General features: G+C 45.5%; 1 protein-coding gene across 1 annotated transcript in view; it reads right to left on the bottom strand.

The window, feature by feature from the left end:
* The window catches only part of LOC134956784 (uncharacterized), a 206,088-nt gene extending 193,864 nt beyond the window's left edge, over window positions 1-12,224 (bottom strand). The window contains exon 1 of the mRNA XM_063938737.1: window positions 12,078-12,224. The gene's annotated coding sequence lies outside the window, so the exon portion shown is untranslated. The remainder of the gene's footprint in view (window positions 1-12,077) is intronic.
* Between the last annotated feature and the right edge of the window lie 14,997 nt (window positions 12,225-27,221).

The raw sequence follows: 27,221 nt of genomic DNA, 5'->3' as shown, positions 1-27,221 counted from the left end.
AACCCTGGATATCCTTATCCATTAGGAATTTATCTAACCCATTCTTATTCTCACTTCACTTGCTGCCACTCATATTCTGCTATAAACATTGAGTGGGTGGTAGGGAGGCTGAGGACGCTGCCCTTAATGCACTTAACAGAGCTGGGTACATCTGGGGTATCTGAGTCCTTGCAGTTGTCAGCTGTAAACCATATGCAGGCACACTGAGAGCACCTTAAGATATTAATGCCAAAGGAGAAATAAGCTCCACATGAATAGTGCGACGGCTGAGGTGGTCGGCTGGCGGTCATCCCTCCCACTGTGTGCATAGAGCAGCATTGCCAGAGCTGAGTGACTAAAGCGTCAGGCAACTGGAGGAGAGTTGAGGGAGAGCCAGAGACAGCATTGCCCAGTGGAGAGCAGTGGATTGAAAGGCAGCTTGAGAGAGAGAGAGAGTAAGAGCACAGCTGGTTGTGGTTTGGTGAGAACCAAAACTTACACTCACCTGTAATACACCTATAAACATTTGAGGTTTAGCACTCAAGTAGCCCATAAAGGATATAGAATTGGCCACAGCTTAATAGCTGCTAAGAGCTGCTGCAAGATAGACATATATGTACTTATTTCAGGATCAGGATTATATGATAACAAGTAATCTGGAGTGGTTCTTGGTGCGGGCAAGCAGTGCCTGCGCCTGGGGCGCTGCCGCCTGGGGGTGCGGCTGCAATCACCCCGCAGGCGCACGCCGTCTACCCACACCCCACTACCCAGCTATAGCAGATTCCGTGGGCTGTGTGGGCGTCCACTGCAGCCGGCGCACCTGTCAGACGCTAGAGGTCATTATCGACCTCTAGTGTCTGTGCGACGCTGCTATGGGAGAGACGTCATGACGTCTCTCCCATAGAGAGGAGTCATGGGCTGCCAGACGGAGCGGCAGCAGTGGTCGGGAAGCAGGAGCGGGGTTGGTAAGTATTGGGTTTTTTTTAGTGTGTGTTCGTAAGCGGCTACTAAGGAGCACAGCAACAGGGGGCACAACTACTGGGGCAAATCTACTGGGGGCATAGCTATATGGGCAAACATACTGGGGGCACATCTACTGGGGGCACAGCTACTGGGGGCATAGCTACAAGGGCAAATATACTGGGGGCACAGCTACTGGGGGCATAGATACAGGGGGCAAATCAACTGGGGGCACAACTACTTAGGGCAAATTTACTGGGGGCACAGCTACAGGGGGCAGAGCTACTGGGGGCACAACTACTGGGGGCATAACTGTGGCCATGCCCCTCCCCTATGAAGCCACGCCCCTATTTATGCCACGCACCAAAGGCGCGTGTAACCCTTCCCTACTCACTATGACCGTAATACTATGGGTTACTAGGGGAGTCTTAAGGTGCGCCTCCACCCAAGCATTAAATATACACTTGACTTGCTTGGGAAAGCCGTTAAAGTGTATTTTTAGATACACTGTACAAGGTGGATTTCTGTTTAGGGTTATTACCTTTTGTCGTCTTTATCTTCCAGATGCTGCACCTTCGAAAACCAGAAACTGCTATCCAATTAAAAGGTAAGTATTTATTAAGGTTATCAGAGAATGGACATAAGTCCCTCCGTCACAAGCAATTACATACAGGTAAAAGCACGGTCTCCATACATACACAGCTAGCCTGTGAGTCTATACTTACGGTTCTATTGTCCTATACAACTTCCCTTGCATGCAATACTAAAAATGTTATAACCAGTTTAGCAGAAAAATGGACTTAGCTTACAACTAGTTATGCAATAACAAAAGTTGGACAACTGCAGTTTAAAGTTCACCTGTTGGGTATACCAAAACTATATTGTTGGTGCACTGTTGGGGCATACTGCGGATGCCTGAATCAGAGTGAGGAGAATCCCCCAGTCTTGTTTTTCCTGGGAAATGCTATCTGTCTATCTGTATAGGCTAATGACCAAGGTCACCATCTGAAACGTCTCTAGTTCAGCTGCCGGGAAACTACCAGGTGCATACGGGACGCTTGGTGACCTTCCTTCTCCCACAGTTAGGTTTAAGTGTGCATTCGTCCAAAAAGGAAGAGGTCTCACAACTTAACTCTGTCCTCAGGGGTTATCGGGATTAGATCGGAGAGAATGTGTCCATTACCCTTATCTATATCACTCTATGTAGCTGAAGATGTCCTCATCCCCGAAAGTATAAATTTCCAGAGATGTGCGCCTCTATAACTGGTTGTCTATCTTTATGTCCTCAGCCAGTGGAAAAATTCCCGTCCCCGTAGAATCTTGGGACCCGACATGAGATAGGCTAGATCTGATTTAGTGGGGATAGTTTTTATACTCTAACAAGTGCAGGGGTCACCAGAGACACTGTATAGCTGGGATTGTCCCTGCTAGTCGGGGCAAGTTTAGTATGCTGTCCATTGAAAAGTACCCTGCCTAACGTCTTTAATGCAGTTCAATTAGCGGGCAGTTTGCCTACTGGTGTCTTCCTTCCCGGATGGTAGCTCAACAGTCTAACTACAATGAAACTGATACTGCAGGATTATGGCTGGGAACTGAGAGCCCCAGAGCTGCGGAGGGAGCTTTCTTCACTTTCCTGGATTTATTCCCCCACAGTTAACAGCAGCTGTCTATCTGAAATGGCGCTCCTCCCCCAGCTCTGGGCTACATGGGCTGACTGGCTGCCTCCAACGGTCTGTTACTCCCCCAGCTGCTAACGGGCTGCTTAATCTGTATGCTGTAATGCCTATACTGGCTGCACCTTGGGTCCTACCCAAGACAGTTCTCACACCGCTTCAGCCCTCGGATCCCGACCCCTGACAGATCTGACTCCGCCACCTCCTCCTCCTAACTGTGTGGTGGTGGCTGCCACGGACTCCTGGCTCTCGTGGCTGCAGCGCTACCTCCAGTCTCCGTCTCCCCGCTGGCCGCAGCCGCGCTGACAGACTCCCGTATCTGCGGCTCATGGAATCAGCTGTCTCCTCTGTCTTTCTTCGGCCCCCAACACTGGCGCCGCACGGCTCAGCTTCCCCAAGCGGCCCGGTCACTCCGTCAGCGGTGCTCTCTCCTTCGCTCTCCCGGACCAGTCCGCTGCCGCCGCCTCTCCTTCCAGGTAACGGTCCCTCTCCTCTCGCGCTGCCTCAATTTATTTCCAGCATGTGGGAACACACATTCCTTGCACGATGGGCTTCAGGAAAAGTCTCTCTAGCCCCTCTCGTGCCAGTTTAATCCATAGAGTCTGTCCCATACTTCAATATCCATAGGGATATGGTCACCATCAAACACCCACATATCCTCTACATTTCATAAATTTACACTCTTGTACAGTATACAGATTATACACTCTTCATATATTTATACTTATATTATTGTATATATCTAGCCCACCGGGCATAGGAACTATACTCCGTACCCCCCGTGAGCATATATTATAGGGAGCTACACGCGCACTAACTGTTTAACCACTGGGGGTGGTGCAGCTGTGCAAACTTTCGCACTAGGCGCCACAAGGCGTAGAACCGGCCCTGCAAGTAAAATGCCAAGACTATGTGCTAAAGAGAGCAGTTAGGGAAGAACATTATAAGTGCTGCCAGACTAGTTCAACAAGACTTTGGCAACATTTTGTTACAGTAACATTTCAATCTGGCCAAACAAAGTAATTTATAGACTCGGGGAACACTGCCAGACATTATAGTAGTATTGGTTACAGCAGAAAGACACCAAAAATTGAAACAGTTGCTGTCTGACAAAGTAAGAGTACATTACTGAGTGGAAATCTCCCAGACAGAATATGTACATTCTACAGAAGTCTACAGGAGTGCAGCCAGTACACTAAGACATTCTTTACAACTACGGAAAAAAGAGACAAAGCTTAAAACCTATATACTAACAGCCACAAAAGGCAAATGGAACTGTGTCGAATCCTACGTACTGTACATTAGAATACCTTAATACAAATTCAACCTTTTAAGTACATCAATTGTTTACGCGGACATTCATTTTGCACCTGAAGCATATATATATATATATATATATATATATATATATATGTATATGTTATATTACTTTAGTAAGGAACTAAAGAGATTTGGTTACACTTAAAGTTAAGCATAAATGTATGTACGTATTTTCCCAAGTCACTACTATAGCTAATTTGTGGAATTGAGAAAGTGTGTTATGCATGACATTTAATTTAGTAGCCTGGGCATTCACCGTGGGTTTTTTTTTGCAGACAGAGTAGCGACAGTGGCAGCTTTCTGACAGGACCAGACCCAGCTGAGCATCTGGTCAGTGTGACAGAGCCTAAGCTTCTCTGGCACTTGCAGCAGGGGTGGAGAAGAGAAGGTGGACTTTACCTCAGGAGGCCTTGGAGATATGAGCCTTGGAGATAGGCAGTGAGTTAGATGTCTCTTCCACTGAGGTGGACAAAGTATAGCCAAGGAGAGGGAGATTATTTTCAAGTAACTCCCACCCAGAGTGACCAAGTGGGGATGACCAGATAGGTCTGTAAATTCATACTTGGAATGGATAGAGGTGAGGGCTGCGCTTAATCACCAGCTATATTTGGGCAGCTGCTGTGTAAACAAATGGAGGGGATCCACACTCCCTTCCGGAATAGACAATGAAAATGTAGATGTGTTACACTGCGCTTACCATATAGCTCTACAGGTGGCAAATTTAGTAAAAAGCTATAATTATGATATATTAAAAATCAAAAGAAAAACATGTAAATGTTACATTTTTTATTAGATAGTAAGATAAAAGATTTCTTTATGTAGATAATAATACCTAATACTGGTATACTTTACAGATAGGACAATACATATACACAAACAGAACACAAAACACAAAAAGAAGAAGAGGAAGGTATTCTGTGGGGTAGATACAAAATATTGCGTTTCACTCGTTCCCAATAATGAAAGTCTGAATAGATTTGCTGGAGAATGAGGCACAGATGTAAATGGCTGAATATTTCCTGTAAAACACCCTTTGCTGGGATGGAAATTCGTTTCTCATGTCCAGAACACAAAGTCAATGTTGTATATGAGAGTAGTTTTACTCACAGTAGTAGCAAATGTCCGTGGTGAGCAAGGAGAATTTCAGTAGCAACAAGAGTCCCTGGTAGGTAGGAAAGTTCTCCATCACTGGTGCTGAAAAGTTCTCCGTCACTGGTGCATGAATGGGTCTTAGCAGCTAACTCCAAAACCAGTACATCAAGAGACAGTGATAAAATGACCCTCTAGGGACGGACATTTGCTACTAATGTGAGTAAAACTACTCTCATATACAACATTGACTTTGTGTTCTGAACATGAGAAACGGATGAGACATGACATGAGACATCACGCAGCCGCCGCGCCATGCCCCCCCCCCCAATGGTCCAGCCACGCCTGCGTTGGCCGGACCACGCCTACTAAACGGCGGTTTAATGCCACCGTTCAGCCCCCTCCCGCCCAGCGACCGCCTCTGTCTCAGAGGTGATTGCTGGGAACCGACGACTGCCATGTGCCGGCGCACTGCGGTGCTGGCGCATCTGCAGTTCTGACCCGATTGCTGCACTGCAACAAACTGCAGTGAGCGATCGGGTCGGAATGACCCCCTATGTGCATTGCAAGGGGGATAGATATAACATGTGCAGAGAGAGATTTGAGTGGGGTGTGTTCAAACTGAAATCTAAATTGCAGTGTAAAAATAAAGCAGCCAGTATTTACTAGTGATGTGCACCGGAAATTTTTCGGGTTTTGTGTTTTGGTTTTGGATTAGGTTCCGCGGCCGTGTTTTGGATTCGGACGCGTTTTGGTAAAACCTCCCTGAAAATTTTTTGTCGGATTCGGGTGTGTTTTGGATTCGGGTGTTTTTTTTACAAAAAACCCTCAAAAACAGCTTAAATCATAGAATTTGGGGGTCATTTTGATCCCATAGTATTATTATCCTCAATAACCATAATTTACACTCATTTTCAGTCTATTCTGAACACCTCACACCTCACAATATTATTTTTAGTCCTAAAATTTGCACCGAGGTCACTGGATGGCTAAGCTAAGCGACACAAGTGGCCGACACAAACACCTGGCCCATCTAGGAGTGGCACTGCAGTGTCAGGCAGGATGGCACTTCAAAATAATTGTCCCCAAACAGCACATGATGCAAAGAAAAAAAGAGGCGCACCAAGGTCGCTGTGTGACTAAGCTAAGCGACACAAGTGGCCGACACAAACACCTGGCCCATCTAGGAGTGGCACTGCAGTGTCAGACAGGATGGCACTTCAAAAAAATAGTCCCCAAACAGCACATGATGCAAAGAAAAAAAGAGGTGCAATGAGGTAGCTGTGTGACTAAGCTAAGCAACCCAAGTGGCCGACACATACACCTGGCCCATCTAGGAGTGGCACTGCAGTGTCAGACAGGATGGCAGATTTAAAAAATAGTCCCCAAACAGCACATGATGCAAAGAAAAAAAGAGACGCACCAAGGTCGCAGTGTGACTAAGCTAAGCGACACAAGTGGCCGACACAAACACCTGGCCCACCTAGGAGTGGAACTGCAGTGTCAGACAGGATGGCACTTCAAAAAAATAGTCCCCAAACAGCACATGATGCAAAGAAAAAAAGAGGCGCACCAAGGTCGCTGTGTGACTAAGCTAAGCGACACAAGTGGCTGACACAAACACCTGGCCCATCTAGGAGTGGCACTGCAGTGTCAGACAGGATGGCACTTCAAAAAAATAGTCCCCAAACAGCACATGATGCAAAGAAAAAAAGAGGCGCAATGAGGTAGCTGTATTACTAAGCTAAGCGACACAAGTGGCCGACACAAACACCTGGCCCATCTAGGAGTGGCACTGCAGTTTTCTAGCGAGAGGATGAGTGCTTCCATCCTCATGTGAATCTGAACCACTAGCCATGAACATAGGCCAGGGCCTCAGCCGTACCTTCCCACTCCGTGCCGTAAATGGCATATTGGCAAGTTTACACTTCTCATCAGACACTTTCAATTTTGATTTTTGGGTCATTTTACTGAACTTTTGTTTTTTGGATTTTACATGCTCTCTACTATGACATTGGCCATCGGCCTTGGCAGACGACGTTGATGGCATTTCATCGTCTCGGCCATGAGTAGTGGCAGTAGCTTCAGCACGAGGTGGAAGTGGATCTTGATCTTTCCCTATTTTAACCTCCACATTTTTGTTCTACATTTTTTAATGTGTGGAATTATATGCAATGGCCTACTACTATATATACTGCGCACAACTGAAATGCACCACAGGTATGGATGGATAGTATACTTGACGACACAGATATAGGTAGAGCAGTGGCCTTCCGTACTGTACTGCTATATATACTGGTGGTCACTGTCAGCAAACTACAAAACTAAATTGCACCACAGGTATAGAATCTAGATGGATAGTATACTTGACGACACAGAGGTAGGTAGAGCAGCGGCCTTCCGTACCGTACTGCTATATATACTGGTGTTCAATGTCAGCAAACTGCAAAACTAAAATGCACCACAGGTATAGAATCTAGATGGATAGTATACTTGACGACACAGAGGTAGGTAGAGCAGTGGCCTTCCGTACCGTACTGCTATATATACTGGTGGTCACTGTCAGCAAACTGCAAAACTAAAATGCACCACAGGTATAGAATCTAGATGGATAGTATACTTGACGACACAGAGGTAGGTAGAGCAGTGGCCTTCCGTACCGTACCGCTATATATACTGGTGGTCACTGTCAGCAAACTGCAAAACTAAAATGCACCACAGGTATAGAATCTAGATGGATAGTATACTTGACGACACAGAGGTAGGTAGAGCAGTGGCCTTCCATACCGTACTGCTATATATACTGGTGGTCACTGTCAGCAAACTGCAAAACTAAAATGCACCACAAGTATAGAATCTAGATGGATAGTATACTTGACGACACAGAGGTAGGTAGAGCAGTGGCCTTCCGTACCGTACTGCTATATATACTGGTGGTCACTGTCAGCAAACTGCAAAACTAAAATGCACCACAGGTATAGAATCTAGATGGATAGTATACTTGACGACACAGAGGTAGGTAGAGCAGTGGCCTACTGTACCGTACTGCTATATATACTGGTGGTCACAGTCAGCAAAACTCTGTACTGTACTCCTCCTATATAATACTGCTGGTCCCCAGTCCCCACAATAAAGCAGTGTGAGCACAGATATGTGCAGCACACTGAGCACAGATATGGAGCGTTTTTCAGGCAGACAACGTATAATACTGGTGGTCACTGGTCAATACTGGTGGTCACTGGTAAGGAAAACTCTGCACTTTACTCCTCCTATATAATACTGCTGGTCCCCAGTCCCCACAATAAAGCACTGTGAGCACAGATATATGCAGCACACTGAGCACAGATATGGAGCGTTTTTCAGGCAGACAACATATAATACTGGTGGTCACTGGTCAGCAAAACTCTGCACTGTACTCCTCCTATATAATACTGCTGGTCCCCAGTCCCCACAATAAAGCAGTGTGAGCACAGATATATGCAGCACACTGAGCACAGATATGGAGCGTTTTTCAGGCAGAGAACGGATAAAACTGGTGGTCGCTGATCAGCAAAACTCTGCACTGTACTCCTCCTTTATAATACAGCTGCTCCCCAGTCCCCACAATTAAGCAATAAGCACAAATATTTGCATCAACATTAATAAACGGAGAGGACGCCAGCCACGTCCTCTCCCTAACATTTCCAATGCACGAGTGAAAATGGCGGCGACGCGCGGCTGCTTATATAGAATCCGAATCTTGCGAGAATCCGTCAGCGGGATTATGACGTTCGGGTGCGCTCGGGTTAACCGAGCCATACGGGAGAATCCGAGTATGCCTCGGACCCGTGTAAAATGGGTGAAGTTCGGGGGGGTTCGGTTTCCGAGGAACTGAACCCGCTCATCACAAGTATTTACCCTGCACAGAAACAAAATAACCCACTCAAATCTAACTCTCTCTGCACATGTTATATCTGCCACACCTGCAGTGAATATGGGGGGTAATTCCAAGTTGATCGCAGCAGGAATTCTGTTAGCAATTGGGCAAAACCATGTGCACTGCAGGGGAGGCAGATATAACATGTGCAGAGAGAGTGAGATTTGGGTGTGGTGTGTTCAATCTGCAATCTAATTTGCAGTGTAAAAATAAATCAGCCAGTATTTTCCCTGCACAGAGATAAAATAACCCACCCAAATCTAACTCTCTCTGCAAATGTTATATCTGCCACACCTGCAGTGCACATGGGGGTTAATTCTGAGTTGATCGCAGCAGCAAATTTGTTAGCAATTGGGCAAAACCATGTGCACTGCAGGGGAGGCAGATATAACATGTGCAGAGAGAGTTAGATTTGGGTGGGTTATTTTGTTTCTGTTCAGGGTAAATACTGGCTGCTTTATTTTTACACTGCAATTTAGATTGCAAATTGAACACACCACACCCAAATCTAACTCTCTCTGCACATGTTATATCTGCCTCCCCTGCACTGCACATGGGGGGTAATTCCAAGTTGATCGCAGCAGGATTTTTTTAGCAGTTGGGCAAAACCATGTGCACTGCAGGGGAGGCAAATATAACATGTGCAGAGAGAGTTAGATTTGGGTGTGGTGTGTTCAATCTGCAATCTAATTTGCAGTGTAAAAATAAAGCAGCCAGTATTTACCCTGCACAGAAATAAAATAACCCACCCAAATCTAACTCTATCTGCACATGTTATATCTGCCTCCCCTGCAGTGCACATGGTTTTGCCCAACTGCTAAAAAAAAATCATGTTGCGATCAACTTGGAATTACCCCCATGGTTTTGCCCAACTGCTAAACAATTTCCTGCTGCGATCAACTTGGAATAACCCCCATGGTTTTGGCCAACTGCTAACAAATGTGCTGCTGAATTACCCTCCCAGTTAGGAAAAGCCTTTACCTACTGTACATCAGAGATGATCTAATCCTACATCTTTGCACCTATCTGCATCAAATCTCTCCAATTGCCCAATACAGTATAAAACAGTGCTTATTTAACTCACCAGGATTAAAAATACTCACACTTATTTCCTCATCTTTAAGGGATTTAGGGGGTCATTCCGAGTTGATCGCTAGCTGCCATTGTTTGCAGTGCAGCGATCAGGCTAAAAATCGGCATTTCTGTGCATGCGTATGCACTGCAATGCGCATGCGCGACGTACGGGTTCAAAGGCCTTTGTGGTTTTGCACAGGTTCTAGTGAAGCTTTAAGTCGCACGGCACAACGCAGGAAGATTGACATGAAGTGGGCATTACTGGGTGGCAACGAAAAACGCAGGCATGTCAGGGAAAACGCAGACATGTCAGGAAAAATGCAGGCGTGGCTGGGCAAACGCTGGGCGGGTGTGTGACATCAAAAGCTGTCCCATCATCGTTAGAATCAACGCACACGAAGAGTAACTACAGGGCATGGTCTTGTTTTGCACAAAAAGACTTTGCAGGCGCTCTGCTGCACAAGTGTTCGCACTTCTGCAAAGCGAAAATACACTCCCCGGTGGGCGGCGGCAAAGCGTTTGCACGGCTGCTAAAAACTGCTAGCGAGCGATCAACTCGGAATGACCCCCTTAGTGAGGCAACTACAATATATGAACCATTTGTTATTGCACTAGACCAACAAGGATAAAAGTTCTCACCGTTTTTAGGATTGTTAAAGTATGCAAATCACTGTTATCATAACTGGTTTTCATCCATCATCATCTAAAGTATAGGAACTGAGCAACTGAACTGAGAATAAATACTTGTGTTGGCAATTTGTATTTGAAAGGAGATTGGGTTAGCACAAATGTAACAACTAGTGAATAGGTAGTATACAGGTACTTTTTGGTAAAATGTGAAATGTGAAAATTGGTGATAATTTTGCAACTAATGTTTCTATTCTATGTTGTGCTTACTTTGTATTTCACAGAATAACCCTTTATCCTCAGGATTGCATTTCCTGAAGTGTTGCCATATTTGTAGTGGTATTGTGAGAAGTGCATAACTGTTTTAGTAAATAAGTAGAAAGCTATTAAAAATAACCCTAGGTATTGCTCTTTGCCACCAGAAAAATCCTCCTTAACTCTCTGACATAACAAGAGCATAAAGAAGAACTAGCATAAAATGAGCAAACCACCTAGCAGGGTATTACATTAAAAACCAGCAGGTGGCACCAATAAGGTTATCTCATGAAATGTTGCAATATGCAAAAAAGTTACATTCATCATTCAAACCTATTCCCTTAAGAAAATAACTGCATCAATTAATGTCTAGTGCAGGATTTTCTCAGGGTCAAAAGATCGACAGGGTCAAAAGGTAATTACCTTGTCCCTTCTGCATTCTAATTGTTGAGAGGCCCGTGTCAGTTGTGTGACCTCCTGTATCACGCCCATACAACTTGAAGTTTATTTGAGCCTGGGTTGTAACAAAATCCCATAGCAGCAGAATAAAGTAAAGGAAGAAGCACATTGATATAACAAGCAAGTATGTGATTTTGAAACTGTTACAACTTGATATGCACTTTACTAGACACTTTATGTAAATGTAGCTTGTTGAAAAAATTGCAAGAAACATTGTTGTTTTCCAAAGCTTGGTCCTCAAGAACCCCTAATGGTTCACATTTTTCAGCTCACCACACAGGTGTGTATGGGCAACTGTAATATTTAAAAAATTCACAGGTGACCTGGAAAACAGGAACCGCTTTGAGTCCTTGGGACTGAGTTTGGGAACCACTGGTGTATACACACTGAGGATAATGTGACAATGGGCGCTCAGTTTTTCAAAAATAGGTTTCTTGGTCAAGGATATAATATAAAATAGGTAAAATATACATAAGATAGAATTAAACAACAAAAAAAGGTAGCAGTACACAGAAAAAAACATATTTGAATCAGGTGGTGCATAAATCAGGGTTATCCTGAAAACATGGCATGAGAAAAAATACAATACAACTGTATTTTAGTGATGCATGTTCAAAAAACTGATGTACTCAAGTGGTGTATAAATAGGTGAGAGTCAGTGCAAAAAGTGAACCATAGAAATCAGCTTCAAACAATTCAATAGATGTGGACTGGAATGTCCTTACCCGGACTTTGTGGATGGAGCCACTGGTGGTAATTGGCAGAGTGCTATCTGGATTACACACACTGCTGTGCTCCAAGTCTTGAAAACTGGATAGTCTCCCCACTATTCCAGATGGTCCTTGTAGTCACTATACAGTAGATACCAACGTGGTTTGAGTCTTAAGATTTCAAGGCTAGTGACTAATGTAATGAAAGTATCTCCTTTTAAATGTTGAAATGTTGCTGTGTAATGCAGGACATGGTGATTAGTAACTAGCCAATTAAGGTTTGAAATGCATTGGCAGCTGCAATATAGTGACTACAAGGACCATCTGGACCAGTGGGGATACTATCCGGTTTACAAGCCTAGAACCTTGGGGCCCCTCACAATGTCAGGGCCCAATACAGGAGTTCCCCCCTTCCCTCCTGTTGCTGGGATTAGGCAGGAGAGGTGGCAAGCATTTGTGGAGCAAAGAGGATAGGCAGGAGTATAAAGAGAGATAATGTCAGAGATGTAAATAGGAGTGGAATGGATGATGGCTTTATATGAGAGAAGTTTGAATTGGATTCTGAAGGGGAAGGGGCGCCAGTGTAGGGCTTGTAACAGAGGGGAGGTGTACATATTATGTTTGGAGAGGAAGTTAAGCCAAGTGAGCGGTGAGGTTACTCGCGGTCAACCGCTGACCGCAAAGTTCCCACCATTGAATATAATGGAGCGGCATAGTGCTATGCGCCGCTTGACCGCTCAGACGCACACAGCCAATCAGGAGAGTGCCACGACTTGGCGCTCCCTGATTGGCTGAAGGGACCCTCTGTGACAGGAGTCACGGGGGGTCTCGGCATTCGGGGAACGGGGTCCCATGTGTAAACATGGGACCCCTTTCAGTGCGTGGTCTGGGTTTTGCGTTTTATTATTTTGCCAAGTATGTGGATTACAAACAAGAAAAGGACAGATCTACACATGATTTTGGTGAGTATAATTTTATTTATAGGTACCCCATGGATTCTACTGGTGAAGGGGACCGAGTCGGCGTGTCAACATAGGTAAGTATGTGTGTGTCGGCGTGCATGTATGTAATAAAGTTTTACTTTCACGGTGTGCGGGTACTGTTTTTATTTGGGTATTTTTTTGTAGTAGAACTACAGGTACCAGCGGGCCCGTTTCCCCCCCCCCCCGCATGCTGGTATTTGTGGTTATCCAAGTACCAGCTTGCGGGGAGGCTTGCTGGGACTTGTAGTTCTGCTACAAAAAACAATATTCTTTATTTTGTCACTTGGCTATCAGCCTCCCAACCGCCGCCCTTGGATGGGGGGGACAGCCTCAGGCTTCACCCCTGGCACTTGGGTGGCTGGAGGGGGTGACCCCTTGATTTAAGGGGTCCCCAATCCTCCAGGCTACCCCGGCCAGGGGTGACTAGTTGGGGATTTAATGCCACAGCCGCAGGGACCGGTATAAAAGTGTCCCCCAGCTGTGGCATTATCTCTCCAGCTAGTGAAGCCCGGTGCTGGTGTGAAAAATACGGGGGACCACTACGTCTTTTGTCCCCCGTATTTTTTGCACCAGGACCGGACGCAGAGCATTATTCCTGTTAAAGAGTTTAATACAGATCTGGCTGCCCCTGTATCTACAAGGAAAGGTTGTCTTGTGCCAGCTACATTGACCATGACCTCAGGTTCATCTCCAAGGCCAGCAGTCAGTTGTACTGGCTGCAGAATACAGGTGTGACCTGACCTCTATTGTGAATGTTGGCCTTCCCGCAGAGCATTGGCAGCTACTATGTGTGAGTGAGATATCTGTCAGGTTTCGGAGGTCTGCCAGTCCTTCCTTGGTGGGTACCTGTGTGTTTCCCCTCTGTGTGGCTCATAATCCCTCCTATATATTCCCTGGTCCCGTCTAAGTGTCTGATAACGTGGCTCATGTTCTTGTCTAGAGGGTCTATACTTACTATGTGTCTCGGTATTCCTGCACTCTTTGGCAATGTGTCCCTCCTTGTGGCAATCATAACATCTTATTGTCCTCCAGTTCTCTTCAATGATCTGGGGTTTTGGTTGGTTGGTCATCCCTTCAAGTGCCTGTATACTTACCACCATCAACCTTTGCCCTTGTGATTCTTTGAGTTTGATGATATTCCGGTCGTGTTCAATAGCAGACTCTCTCAGGGCATCTACCATAATCCCCCTCCAATTAGGCAAAGAAGTCTGCACTCTGACTTTCAATGCCTCTTTGAGCCCGTCCATTAGAATAGAGACAGCCACCTCCCTGTGGTTCACATTATCATTTATATCCTCTATCCCAGTGTATTTAGCCATATCCTGTAAAGCTTTATGGAAATAGTCGGATGCCAGTTCACTTTCTTTCTGCTTGATTGAGAAAATCTTATTCCACTTTACAACTGTGGGGAGCTACAATCCTAGTTGTATATTAATCTGTTTTACGTTCTCCTGATTGTATTCGTCAGTCAGAGGACTGTCTGCCTCTATCTTGCAATCTGTTATAAATTTTTTAGTGTCAATATTAGGGGGTAGGCACGCTCTTAACACTGTCTGCCAATTATTGTTTGTGGGTTCATGGGCATTGCCCAGGTCTTTAATAAACTTCTGGCATCAGGCTAAATCTCTCCTGGGATCGGGGAATTCTGACTTGATTGACCACAGTTCAGATCTGGTCCACGGGCAATACATTGCGATATTCCTCATGGGGGTCTCTGTTAGTTCTCCCATTGGGGACAGCAATTATGCGGAAGGGGTGTATCCCTGCTATATCACTCCTTTCTGACTCAACCTGGGGATACACTGTCTCTTCATAATGGATGGACCCATACTTACCGGTAGCTCTGATCCCGGCCATCTCACCTGAAGAGGATGCAGTTGTTACTCTTATCGGTTGGGCTTGCCCCACCTGGGTTTCCTGTATGGTTACTGCCTGAGAGATGGCCGAGATCAGGCTAGGTTCGTCATCTTCCTCTGAGCTACGACCCTTGAGAGAACTTAAAACAGGGTACAATGTGCATGGGTTAGGGTTCATACAATTTGTAAGTGCATTCCTATCATTTCCTGGTATGCTATTGGTTGTAGCAGCCTTCTCTCCATCAACATATGGCGGTGGTGGTGCACTCGCATTCACATTCCTGTCTGGTTTTGAATTTGCTGCACGAGCAAGTTCCCTTTGCATTTCTCCCTCTTGTTGCCATATGTTTGATCCTTTGTTTCTTGGATTTGATCAGACATATCCTATCCTATTTATAACATTCTGCAGCACCTCTGGTTTAAAACTACCAACCCTAGGAAATGATGCTCTATCATCAACAGCCATTCGTACCCATTCATCACAAAAAGCCTCTGTGTATGGACCATATTTCCTACACATAATATAACCAGCGGACCTTTTCAGCCCCTGACCTTCAGCCTGAACCCTGGCTGGTGAACGTTACTCACTTGTGCATTTGGCTCCCATGTGGCCTTTTTTAAACACAAAACACCAAATGGACAATGCAAGCAAACAATGAAAGTTCTCCGAGTTCTTTCACCAACTCCTTCTCCGCTGGAAAGTGCCACGGTCCACTCCTGTAGTCACTGCCGCGTACCCAGTGAGGATCCCTTCCAGACCCCTCAGCACTGGAAGTATGATGTATTAACAGCAATAAATCAATACCCCATCTTTTTCAGTGGAGGTTACAGGCCTGCACATTTTTTGGTTTCTATCCACTGGAATTTTCTTGGGTGAGAAACAACTTATCGATCATTCTATCCAATGAATGTCCACCTAGGAATATTTCCTGAGAGAGTCAGCAAAAATACCTTCTCTTTACAAAAATCACGTCTGCATATGCTAACACAGAGCGTATGATGACGCAATTGCATGAAATGATGAAAATGGTATCACGTTGCGCCATGTATCACATACACACACGTGCGGTCCAATCGCACGGCTTATAGATACTTGTTATCTATACGCCCTACGATCACGGGAGTCGAATTCACAAGCTGCGCTCCACAGCTCTTTTGCACGTTTTACTTTTAATACACAGACACTACGTGCCTCAATACCAATACGTGAGGTCGTTAGCTTTCACGCCACCAAGCCTCTGCTTACTCAGTGTCTCCTCGACGAGATCCCGTTTTTGTCCTGGGGTTCAATGCATTCACACTTTCTTTTCAACAACCCACACTTTTAGATTTTCTGTACAGAAAAAAACACTCCCTTTGATAGCTTGCCCCAGAGGTAGTACACTTACAGCATAAGATTTTGAGTAATCTGTCTAAAATCGGATAGTTACTTGTTAATGTATAACTATAAGTCTTTTATCCCACCTTAAAATTTAACTTCTATTGTGTGGTAAACTTGCTCTCGCTACTTTACGCAACTTTTACGTAAGTACGCAACCGCACGCAAAATCATTCACACGTGCGTGTTCCCGTATGCACGCTTCACGTACTGTACCGTATTACGTGTGTACCATGCGTTCGCAAATAAATATTCCACACTTATTGATCAATGTAAGTAAATTTGTGTTTCTACTGCTTTTGCTTAATACACAATACACCTTTTTTCCTCACACACGCTGGAAGTCACCCACGAGGATAACTTCCGTTGAGTGCTGCCTAAACTTTTAGGCCGGAACTAAGTCTTGTATGTGTTTTAAAAGAACCCACTTAAACAAATACACTAAATGTATAACAAATAACTTATCCGATTCTATGCAGATCTATAATGACTATTACAACCTATGGCAATAATATATAAGAATATACACAAAATATCAGTACACTTGTGTGCGTTTTCGCACCAAAAGTAACACACAAAAAAAATTGGAATAGCTTTTCCTTGCTCTCCCTCGGTTCGCACCAGCAGCTCTGAGACTATACAGGACAGATGTGGTTTAACAACATTAGGTAGTTTTAACACAAAACAAAATTACTTTAGATGCATCTCCACCCTTTGTTGTTAGACCAAAGTCTGTAAGGCCCTGCAAGTCCACGAGTATGAGGTGAACCGGAAGAGCCCCCAACTGTGAAGTTCGATAAACTTACAGGGAAAAGCAGTACCTTATCACACTAGGGTTATAGCTGCTGCGGTCACTAAGCATATGTGTTTACCCTTTAAAGTATGTATAAAAGTTGCATTTACATTCCGACATGTGTTACACACAATGCAGCGACACGTGGGGCTGAATATACTTTATCCCAAACAACAATGGAATGCGACCCCAGTAGTTAAATGTAATGCTGTGGTCCAACGCATCAACAGTATTTACTCAAAAGATACAGATAAAAGATACAACAATATTACAGAGAAGAGCTACAACCAATAGTACATACAGTAGCGGATCTTGCCACGGGCAAGCAGTACTTTTGCCCGGGGCGCCGCCTTCCGGAGGGCGCTGGCGCCATCCGGAGGGCACCGCACCATGGCAAGATCCGCCACTGCTGTGCCCTCCGCTGCCCGCTGTGTCCCCCCGGCTCCTGCGGCTCTGGTCCCGTGAAGGGAACTAGACGCTAATCTAGTTTCCCTTCGCAAAGAGGACCATTACTGAGCGGTGCGCGATGACGTCATCACGCACCGCACAGCAAAGGTCCTCTCCGCGAAGGGAACTAGACACTACGCGTCTAGTTTCCCTTCGCGGAGAGGACCTTTTGCTGTGCGGTGCGCGATGACGTCATCGCGCACCGCTCAGCATTTAAGCGGCGCTTCTGCTGTACAGGGGGCATGACTGACCACGCCCCCTGTAGTAAGCCACGCCCCCATTCCCTGCCCGGGGCGCCGAGGGCATTCGAACCGGCCCTGAGTACATACGTTTGTTCGCGAGTGCGCCTGGATCCAGGACTCAGTCAGCCTTAGCAAGATGACCTTCAGAGAATAGGGACTGAAGCCTGGATCAGGAAACCTCTCTTTTATACAATGAGTCCAAATACAATACAATGGGAAATGTAAGCTCTTCTTCCATAAGTCAAGGGGCAGGTCATTTACAGAACATGAGGGGTCATAGGTGGATTTGAATGAATGGGCGATGCTTGGTCCAGGTGTGCTTGCAGGTGTTTGCCACTAGGTTCCTGCCGAATATCCTGAGTACAGTATCATAACAGTTTGCTAATATATTTCTGCGTGTATCTACATGCAGAGACATGCGATCAACTGCAAATAGCGACAGGAATGTAGCTCTTAAAATACTGCACATCTGGATAACAAACATTAAGTCCTAACCTTGCTCCATCCCCTCAAATCCTGTACGCCTTAATAACGCTGTTGTTCTACCCTTTGAGTATATGTAATTTGCTGGCAAAGTGTGTGGAGACTATGTGTAAATTATGCACTATACAGTATGAATAGAATATTGAATATGTCTTTGTGGCTTTTCTGTTCGAATGTGTATGCTACCGTATTTACTCATACCACGCGCTAATATGCAAGGCTTGTGAACCAGTGTATGTAGCAAGCGGGTATGCGCACACATGGCGTCAATGCGCACGAACAGAGGCCACTCTGTTTGGGGTTTACATGTGGTGTGTATGTAATATTTTTGACTTCAACACTACCTAAGAATGAGTTGGCGATTGAGAGTTGCTGCTACTGGTGCTGCTGCTGTTGTTGCTGCGGGAGGCCATTCATCTACCCAGTGGGCTGTCACAGTCATATAGTCCTTAGTCTGCGCTGTTCCACTTGTCCACATGTCCATGGTTAAGTAGAAAGTGGGTAAAAGTGCATTTTTTAGAACACTGAGGACACTTTTCTGACGTCTCTGTACATTCTCAGTATCGCCTACCTAGTGAAGTGAAACCTAGATGGGATTTGATACCAGGGACACACTATCTCAAACAATTCTCTAAGTCCAAATGAACTAATGGCGGATACCAGATGCGCGTCTAACACCAACATAGTTGTCAAGGCCTCAGTTATCCACTTTGCCAGAGGATGACTGCTGTCATGTTTCATCTTCCTCACAAAGGACTGTTGGACAGTCAATTGCTTAGTTGAAGTAGTACAAGTGGTCTTCTGACTTCCCCTCTGGGATGACAGTTGACTCCTAGCAGCAACAACAGCAGCGGTGGCAGCAACAGTAGCAGTAGGCGTACCACTCAAGGAGCCTCCAGAGGAGTCCTGGTTAGAAAAGGACTCCTCAGTCTTGCCAGTGACATGGCCTGCAGGACTACTGATGTTCCTGAGTGAGGAGGAAGTCGACTTTGAGGGAGTTGGTGGTGTGGCTTGCAGGAGCTTGGGTACAACAGGAAGAAGGGATTTAGGTGTCAGTGGACTGCTTACGCTCTTACCCAAAGTTTCACAACTTGACACTGACTTCTGATGAATACGCTGCAGGTGATGTATAAGGAAAGATGTTCCTAGGTGATTAACATCCTTACCTCTGCTTATTACAGATTGACAGAGGCAACACAAGGCTTTACACCTGTTGTCTGGATTTGTGGAGAAATATTTCCACACCGAAGAGGTGGCTTTTTTGATATTTTGCCCAGGCGTCACAATGGGCTTATTCATACCACAGACAACAGGTGTCTCCCCCGGTGCCTGATTTAAACAAACCGCATCACCATCAGAATCTTCATCGTCAACTTACTCCTCAGCACCAGCAACACCCATATCCTCTTCCTGGTGTACATCAACAGTGACATCTTCAATTTGAATATCAGAAACTGGACTGTGGGTGCTTCTTCAGGCACTTGCAGAGGGCATGCAAATGGTGGAAGAAGCCACCTCTTCCTGTCCAGTGGCCCTCATTCCGAGTTGTTCGCTCGGTATTTTTCATCGCATCGCAGTGAAAATCCGCTTAGTACGCATGCGCAATGTTCGCACTGCGACTGCGCCAAGTAACTTTACTATGAAGAAAGTATTTTTACTCACGGCTTTTTCTTCGCTCCGGCGATCGTAATGTGATTGACAGGAAATGGGTGTTACTGGGCGGAAACACGGCGTTTCAGGGGCGTGTGGCTGAAAACGCTACCGTTTCCGGAAAAAACGCAGGAGTGGCCGGGGAAACGGTGGGAGTGCCTGGGCGAACGCTGGGTGTGTTTGTGACGTCAACCAGGAACGACAAGCACTGAAATGATCGCACAGGCAGAGTAAGTCTGGAGCTACTCTGAAACTGCTAACTCGTTTGTAATCGCAATATTGCGCATACGTCGGTCGCAATTTTAAGAAGCTAAGATTCACTCCCAGTAGGCGGCGGCTTAGCGTGTGTAACTCTGCTACATTCGCCTTGCGAGCGAACAACTCGGAATGAGGGCCAGTGTTGGGAAGGTCAGGCATCACAACCGCCGACACACTTGGACTCTCCTTGGGGATTTGTGATACCATCTTAGAACACACAGTTCTTTGATGTTCTTTTGCTAGCTTAACGCTTATCATCATCATGTGAAGCTGAACCAATAATCATTAACATAGGCCAGGGCCTTAGCCGTTCCTTGCCACTCCGTTTCGTAAATGGCATATTGGCAAGTTTATGTTTCTCCTCAGACCATTTAAATTTATTTTTTGGGGGGTGTTTACTGAACTTTGGCTTTTTGGATTTTACATGCCCTCTACTATCACATTGGGCATCGGCCGTGGCAGACGACGTTGATGGCATTTCATCATCTATGTTATGACTAGTGGCAGCAGCTTCAGCACTAGAAGGAAGTGGTTCTTGATCTTTACCTATTTTATCCTCCAAATTTTTGTTCTCCATTATTTTAGTTATATAATAATATGCGGTACAGGAGAGCATACCTCTACACTGCACAGTGCAAACTCTGTGAAAATTATTTGGATTAAATATTAATAACCCTTTTATTTGGAGTAAAAAATATACAGCACAGAAAGCATGAACTTACATGACAGCATCACTGGACTGGACTTATACACCAGTACCACTGGAATTATACGGCAGGATCGCTGGAATTATACGGCAGTATCACTGGACTTATACAGCAGTACCACTGTACTTGGACGGCAGTATCACTGGACTGGATTTATATGGCAGTACCACTGGACTTATATGGCGGTACCACTGGACTTATATGGCAGTACCACTGTACTGGATTTATACAGCAGTATCACTGGTTTTATATGCCTGTACCACTGGAATTGTACAGCAGGATCACTGGAATTATACAACAGTATCACTGGAATTATTCGTCAGTACCACTGGACTTATACAGCAGTACCACTGGACTGGATTTATATAGCAGTATCACTGGATTTATACGCCAGTACCACTGGAATTATACGGCAGTATTAACATTATTATCCTTTATTTATATGGCGCCACAAGGGATCCACAGCGCCCAATTACAGAGTACATAAACAAATAATAAACAGGAAAACAGCAACTTACAGTTGATGACAGTATAGGACAAGTACAGGGTAAATAAACATAGTCACATCAACAGATGACACTGGAATAAGTATCAGGTGGCAGAAGACTGATGGATTTGGTGCAGTTGAAGATTATTAAAGTAAGAAAGGATAAGCACATGAGGGAAGAGGGCCCTGCTCGTGAGAGCTTACATTCTAAAGGGGAGGGGTAGACAGACAGGGGTGACACAGATGGGGTACATAGAGAGCGTAGAACAGAGGGTTAGGATGAGATTTGGCTTGGTTTGGTGTAGAAGTGGGTCTTGAGAGCCCGTTTGAAGTTTTGTAGAGAGGTGGAGAGTCTGAGGGGGAGAGGTAGGGAATTCCAAAGAAGTGGTGCAGCACGTGAAAAATCTTGGAGGTAGGAGTGGGAGGAATTAATCCGTAGGCAGGAGAGTCGGCGTGCATTAGCAGAGCGAAGAGGACGGGTGGGAGTGTAAAGGGAGATAAGGTCAGAGATGTAGATGGGAGAGGAGTGGGTGAGGGCTTTGTAAGCGAGTGTGAGAAGCTTGAAATGGATTCTGAAAGGGAAGGGGAGCCAGTGAAGGTCTAGTAAGAGAGGAGAAGTGGATGTAGTGCGTTTGGTGAGGAAGATGAGCCGGGCAACAGCATTGAGGATATATTGGAGTGGAGAGAGGTATTTGTCAGGAATGACAGTCAGGAGCAGATTACAGTAGTCCAGTCTGGAGATGACCAGTGAGTGGATAAGAGTCTTAGTAGCATCCTGGGTCAGAAAGGGTCTGATCCTGGAAATATTTTTTAGATGAAAATGGCAGGTTTGTGAGAGGTGCTGAATGTGTGGTTTGAAGGAGAGGGAGGAGTCAAGGATTACTCCAAGACAGCGCACTTGGGGGCTAGAGGAGATAGTAGTGCCATCAATAGATAATGAGATTGTAGGAGGTGAGGTTATGCGGGAGGGAGGGAAGATGATCAGCTCGGTCTTAGACATGTTAAGTTTAAGAAAGCGCTGGGACATCCAGGAAGAGGTAGCAGAGAGACAGTTGGAGATATGAGTTAGGAGAGCAGGGGAGAGGTCTGGAGAGGAAAGATAGATTTGGGTGTCATCAGCATAGAGATGATATTGGAAACCAAAAGAACTAATGAGCTTACCTAGTGAGGACGTAAAGAGAGAAGAGAAGAGGACCAAGGACAGAACCTTGGGGTACCCCTACAGTTAGTGGAAGTGAGGGGGAGGTGGAGTCATGAGAGGAGACAGAGAAATAACTGTCAGAAAGGTAGGAGGACAGCCAAGAGAGGGCAGTGTCACGCAGACCAATGTAGTGAAGAATTTGCCGTAGGAGAGGATGGTCCACAGTGTCAAAAGCAGCAGAGAGATCAAGTAGAATAAGTATAGAGTAGTATCCCTTTTAAATTTAGCAGCATGGAGGTCATTGCATACTTTTGTAAGAGCAGTTTCAGTGGAGTGGCGAGGACGGAAGCCAGACTGGAATGGGTCAAGCAGTGAGTGTGAGGAAAGAAAGGAAGTAAGGTGGTTGTAGACAATACGCTCAAGGAGTTTGGAGGCAAAAGGGAGGAGAGAGATTGGTCGGTAGTTGGAGAGAGTGTTTGGATCAAGTGTAGGTTTTTTAAGAATAGGAGAGATGAGTGCATGCTTGAAGGCAGAGGGGACAGTGCCTGATGAGAGGGATAGATTGAGAAGGTGGGAAAGATGGGAACAAGCAGAAGGAGAGAGGTAGCGGAGGAGGTGGGAGGGGATAGGGTCAAGTGGGGAGGTGGTGAGGGGACAGGAACGAATGAGGGCCATGACTTCCTCTCCAGATGTATGGGAGAAAGTTGTCAGAGTAGGTGCGAGGGATGGGGAGGGTTGGTAAGGGATGGGAGAAAGCTGGTTACTGATGGTCTGGTGTGATGTGATGTCCTGACGTATGAAGTCAATTTTGGATGTGAAGTAAGTGGCAAAGTCAAGAGCAGAGAGTGAGGAAGGGAGACGAGGTGGAGGTGGGCAGAGGAGTGAGCTGAGAGTGGCAAAGAGGCGCCGGGGGTTGGAAGACTGGGAGATGGGGTTCTTGAAGTATGACGGTTTAGCAAGAGAAAGGACAGCACTGAAAGATGAGAGCATAAGTTTGAAATGGAGAAAGTCTGCCTTAGAGCGTGATTTCCTCCAGTGTCGCTCAGCAGTACGTGAGCATTTTTGCAGATATCTGGTGCATTTGGTGTGCCAGGGTTGAGGTGTTAATTTGCGAGGGTGAATAGTGGTTGGTGGAGCAACAGAGTCAATAGCAGAAGTAAGGGATGCATTGAATGTGGAAGTCGTTGTTCAGGGCATGAGAGAGAGAGAGAATAGGAGAGAGAAGTGAATCAAACAGGGAGGAAAGGAATGTGGTGTCAATAGCTTCAATGTTACGCTTAGTGATGGTAGCCTTAGGAGGTAGAGATGGGGAGGTCGAGAGAGATAGGTTAAAGGAGAGCAGGTGGTGGTCAGAGAGGAGAAATGGGGAGTTGGAAAAATCAGAAATATCACAGCGGTGAGTGAAGACCAGATCCAGTGAGCTCCCATTAACATGGGAGGGTGAGGAGGTCCACTGGGAGAGACCAAGTGAAGAGGTGAGGTTAAGGAGTTTAGAGGCAGGGGATTGTGTGGGGATGTCAATAGGGATGTTGAAATCGCCTAGGATCATGGAGGGAATGTCAGAAGAGGGGAAGTGAGGAAGCCAGGAAGCAAAGTTGTTGATGAATTTGGAAGCAGTGCCAGGGGGGCGGTAAATGACAGCTACTCTAAGATGGACTGGTTGGAAGAGGCGTATGGCATGGACCTCAAATGTAGAGAATTTCTGGTGGTATGAGTTGGTAGGAGTAACTAGAAGGTAAAAGGACCCCAACACCACCCCCATGGTGACCCCCAGGTCGGGGTGTGTGTGTGAATGTGAGGCCCCCAGCAGAGAGAGCAGCAGGAGAAGTAGTGTTAGAGGGCGTAATCCAAGTTTCAGTAATGGCTAGTAGGTGTAGGGAGTTGGAAATGAAAAGGTCATGAGTGGGGACCAGTTTGTTACAAACAGATCTGGCATTCCAGAGGGCACAGGATAGGGGTTATGAGTTTGTGGGAGAGATGTGAATGAGATTATCAGGGTTGCTGTAGCGATGAGGTGAGATTAACTTTGAGGGCAGGGATGATGAGAGAGTAGTGATGGTACGGGTGCCTGAGCTAGGAGGGGAAACTGCAGGAGGTGGGCAGGAAGGGAGGTCAGTGTGATGTGGATGGGGGTATGGGGAGGTGACAGGGAAGGGAGAGAGGGAGCAGGGCTGAGTTGTGGGATAGCACGACCATGGGGCAGAGGTAAATGAAAGTGGGGTAACAGGAAAGGAGGGGGAAGGAAACAAAGGGATGGAGGGGAGACAGAGGAGGAGGTGTAGGAGACTAGGGTGGAAGGATAAAGATACATTATTAGGTAGACACTGAGTGATGTGGGGAGTATAAGAAAGCCTTGACATAGTGTTAAGTAGGTAAATAGGTTGAGGGAAAGTGGAAGTAGGAGAGGAGACTGTAAGGGAATCAGAGCAGAAGAATTGCAGAAATGCAGGTGAGAAAAGCAGTGTATGCTCAATGGGTGTAGATTTAGTATGAAATGAGTCAAAAGCATAGATAAAGTGGGTGCAGAAATGTATTTGGGCTGTAAGAAATGAAAGGATTGTGAGAGGGTTAAGAAGCAATGGTAATTATGTTAGATTTTTTTTAAGTGTTTGTAGATGAGAAGATGAACTCACAATTGTCCCAAAGAAGATCTTTGTGATCCTGATTATGGATGGAAACCAGATCTTACATATGTTCTTTTCTGCAAATGGGTTGCATAGTGTTCACAGAGTGAAAGTTGGAGGGTGATAAATTTGCATATGCAGTTGGTATTGATAAGTAGTTCATCTGTTGTTGTTTGTGGTTTTCTTTCAGTTTTTCGTCCAGTTTAAGTCCAGGCTAAGTCCAGGCTTTGATATTAAAATTATATATCTGCTCCCTTTGAGCCTCCTCCCTTAGAGTCCTATACCCTGTATCAATCAGCCAGGCTTAATCAGCCAAGTATACTCTAATATGAACTAACATTAACATGTGTAAGGTATAGGTTCACTGATTAAAACCCCACCCATTGCCCAACACCCACTGGTGGGCAATAAAGCTATGGGAGGAGGACATCCCAAATTCCCCAAATATCTAACAATTAAACAGGCTAAATTTTGCACAAAACAATAACTCCAGATTACCTAAGTAAACAGACACTGCAGAGTATAGTATCCTAGATCACTGTGCAGCTGCTGAGAGTTGTAGTAATTGTTTTGATTACCTAAGTATTACCTAAGTATCACTGGAATTATACAGCAGTACCACTGGACTTATACGGCAGTACCATTGGACTTATACGGCAGTATCACTGGACTGGATTTGTACGGCAGTACCACTGGAAATATATACAGCAGTATCACTGGACATATACGGCAGTATCACTGGAGTTATACACCAGTACCACTGGAATTATACACCAGTACCACTGGAATTATACACCAGTATCACTGGAATTATATGGCAGTACCACTGGAGTTAAACAGCAGTACCACTGGACTGGATTTATACAGCAGTATCACTGGATTTATGCGCCAGTACCGCTGGAATTATATGGCAGTATTACTGGAATTATACGGCAGTACTACTGGACTTATACGACAGTATCACTGGACATATACGGCAGTATCACTGGAATTATACGCCAATACCACTGGAATTATACGCCAATACCACTGGAATTATAGGGCAGTATCACTGGACATATACAGCAGTATCACTGGACTGGATTTATACGCCAGTAGCACTGGATTTATACGACATGACCACTGGACATATACGGCAGTATCACTGGAATTATATGGCAGTACCACTAGACATAAACAGCAGTATCACTGGACTGAATTTATATGCTAGTACCACTCGAATTATACGCCAGTACCACTGGAATTATACCGCAGTATCACTGGATTTATACGGCAGTACTGCTGGAAATATACGGCAGTAGCACTGGACTTATACGACAGTACCACTGGACATAAACAGCAGCACAGGGACACCACCACTGGGCTGATGCAGGATTACACAGCACCACTGCAATGGACTGGACTTATACAGCAGCACTTGACATATGGCAGCAGAGGACACCACCACTGTGACTGGACTGATACAGGACAATACACCACCACTGAACTGATGCAGCACAACACAGCACCACTGGACTGGATTTATACAGCAGCACTGGACATATGGCAGCAGAGGACACAACCACTGTGACTGGAATGATGCAGCACAAGACACTACCACTGAACTGATGCAGGACACTGAGGACAGAGACACGTCCTCTCTCTACACTCTCCAATGCCGGAGTCAAAATGGCGGCGATGCGTGGCTCCTTATATGGAATCCAAACTCCGCGAGAATCCGACAGCGGGATGATGACGTTTTGCCTCATTCTGGTTTCTGAGTGAGGCGGGAAAACCCGAGCCTGACTCGGATCCGGGCTCGGGTAGTGAAGTCCGGTAGGGTTCAGTTCTCAGTGAACCGAACCCGCTCCTCTCTAATTTTAACCTTTTTTTAAATGATCCCACCTATTACAAATTGAACACCAAGGGGTACATTTACTAAGATGGGAGTTCTATTTAAGATGGGATGTTGCCCATAGCAACCAATCAGATTCCAGGTATTATCTTCTAGAAGGTGCTAGATAAATGAGAAGTAGAAGCTGATTGGTTGCTATGGGCAACATCCCATCTTAAATAGAACTCCCATCTTAGTAAATTTACCCCCAAGATTGAGACCAATAGTTTTACAGCC

The sequence above is a fragment of the Pseudophryne corroboree genome, chromosome 9 (genome assembly GCF_028390025.1).
Source record: "Pseudophryne corroboree isolate aPseCor3 chromosome 9, aPseCor3.hap2, whole genome shotgun sequence".
NCBI classification, from domain to species: domain Eukaryota; kingdom Metazoa; phylum Chordata; class Amphibia; order Anura; family Myobatrachidae; genus Pseudophryne; species Pseudophryne corroboree.
Note: the sequence above shows the minus strand (reverse complement) of the source record. Positions and strands in the feature narration are given on the sequence as shown.